The sequence below is a fragment of the Bactrocera latifrons genome, unplaced genomic scaffold (genome assembly GCF_001853355.1).
Source record: "Bactrocera latifrons isolate USDA-ARS-PBARC rearing strain unplaced genomic scaffold, ASM185335v1 scaffold_58, whole genome shotgun sequence".
Classification (NCBI taxonomy): domain Eukaryota; kingdom Metazoa; phylum Arthropoda; class Insecta; order Diptera; family Tephritidae; genus Bactrocera; species Bactrocera latifrons.
Window position 1 is genome coordinate 1480942 of NW_017537245.1, and position 2484 is coordinate 1483425.

Here is a 2484-nt window from a genome sequence, read left to right on the forward strand (position 1 = left end):
CATCGAAGAATGTAATGATTTAAATTTTCCGAATTGTGAATATTTGTCGATCGTAAAAGGTGAGGAGCCGTTCCAAACTGGCAATTCGTGGAATATTAAGCGAATGGCATTGTGGGACCAAATATATGATTCTTGCTAAATTGCTTTTTTGAATACGCATACGCATACATATGCAATAAGGTAGAAAATAAAGTCATACTACCCTTTTTGTTTTTTTATACACGATGGAGGCTTGTTTTCGGGCACTTCAAGTATTTTTATTAATTTTCAAGCTTGTACATAGGTGCCTTTGGTGAACATTACATTTCTACATTTTAAGCCAAAAAAAAAAAAACACTAATTGCTAAGGATATTCAAATGTTTTCATTTAATGCGAAGTATCGAGTATACAATTAATTTCTTAATATGACATCATTCAAATCACCTCCAAGACTAAATTTTCGGGATCGGATTAGATAAACTCACTAAATCAAGTCGTATGTCATGAATTACAAGCATGTTCAATACAGACTTCTTAAGCTTAAAGAAAGTGTGGTTTATTACTATATGCCAATAACTTCAAATAATTCCGCAATAAGTAGTCTAATGGTATTAAATCACAACCGCTCTGAGGCCATTCAGTTTTCACAATTTCTTGAAATAATAGAATCTCCACACCTTTCTCTCAATAATACGGTTGTTGCACGAGCTGTGGAGCACGTAGCTAACTGTTGTTGGAACCAGATTTTGTTAAGATCAACTTCTTCTATTTCTGGCCATAAAATGTTGGTTATCAGCAATTTATACCGGAAAAAGTATGGACCAATGATGCCACCACACCAAAAACTACATCAAACTGTCAATTTAGGTGAATGTAATGGTTGCTCATGAATAATTAATAGATTTTCTTCGCACTAGAATTGACAGTTTTGTTTATTTACCGCATCACTGAGATGAAACTTGGTCAACTATTATAATTTTATATAAATTTGAGAACAATTGTTTTGGTCATAAAATTGAATAATTTGTAAAGGTGCTATTCAAACACGGGGACGAAGAACTGATAAGAAGCATGAATCCGCTTCTTTGTAGAATATTGCCGGGAGTAAGCATACTCGACGATTGGAATTTAAGTGTACCACCTCTTCGTTCGATTTCAAGAGCTGCCCTTATGACGCGACGTCTGAATGTAAACTGACGTTGAACAATACCAAAAGCAGAGAGATTATTCGTGAGTGGAGTAAAGACAACATTGAAAGATTTTTAGAGGGATATAATACTTGTAATTAAGTAGGGAACATAATTTTGCTTCCCATTAGCTTTTAGATGATTGGTTGCCCTGAGTAACGAAACCCCTCACATGACAATCTCGACTTTATCCATCCAGTCATAAAATAATTCGAACATATATAAAATGTTTATTATTATTATTTTGATAAAAAATATTTCATTAGCAACAGAGATATTATCCTCTTCCTAAAGTGTTAATATTAATTTCTGGATTAAAAATACTAAAACTAGAAACTTATATAAAAACTGTAATTTAAAAAATACTAGCTGACTCCGCAGCCGTTGTCCTGCGTGAAATGATGTCTTTTGAAATGAAAAGAAAGTTGAATTTATCATATATTTTTTTTTCAATGTAACCACATTTTTTGGCTTCTGTTTCGGTGTACGGAAAGGATGGTTTTCAAACTCGTGAGCACGCTACGCATGTCTGACCGTGTGAAAAACATAGCACTTCCAAACTTGGCAAACCAAGTTGTGTCCTGTTGATCGTCACCTTTTCACTTGAAGCGGAATACGTTTGAACTGAAACGGCAAATCAACGGAACTCAAAAGAATTCGTAGAATCAAGCAATCTGTCCACTTGTATTCGATAGGTGCGTCACAATCAGTCGGATTCCATTGCACAGTTTCGGTGCATGAAGATTGCGAAACATAATAAAGACAGATCCAACTTTGGGACGCAAATGATGCGGTGGCATACAAAACCTCTACAAAGATTTAGAATTCCACTCAATAATTCACGGCGTCGTTTTTATTGTCAAGACGATCGATTGATTTGTATGAGCGCAAGTCTCCCGGAATTTGACTTTGAATCTTCCAGTTTAAGTCAACAACACAAGGAATCGTAGTTACGATAATTTGGAAAATGTTCGGATAAACATTCGTGATGAGTTCATCTTTCGTGAATTGATAAACGACGAATGGAATTGATATCAAACCACCGGAGGTATCAACCGAAATTTTTTCCAATTTTTAGGGAAGATGATGCAAAATGTCTTTGGCAAAGTTATTTTTGTTCGCTGGCTTACTTCTCCAAAACTTGCACACCGTAACAGTCACAGTTCGCAATGACTCAAATGAAGTTGAATCGCGAACATTGAYCGAAGGTAGAAACCATYGTCATTTTACGGGTGGATTGTATAAATTCGTCCTAAGGAATTAACTGAGAATACACTGGTTTGCCTTCCGTTCTGCGTAACTATTTCTTCGACGATG

At 35.3% G+C, this 2484-nt stretch overlaps 1 protein-coding gene across 2 annotated transcripts in view; it reads left to right on the forward strand.

The window, feature by feature from the left end:
- The window catches only part of LOC108974693 (cholinesterase 1-like), a 28143-nt gene that overhangs the window by 18396 nt on the left and 7263 nt on the right, over positions 1 to 2484 (forward strand). The gene's annotated exons all lie outside the window — the stretch shown is intronic.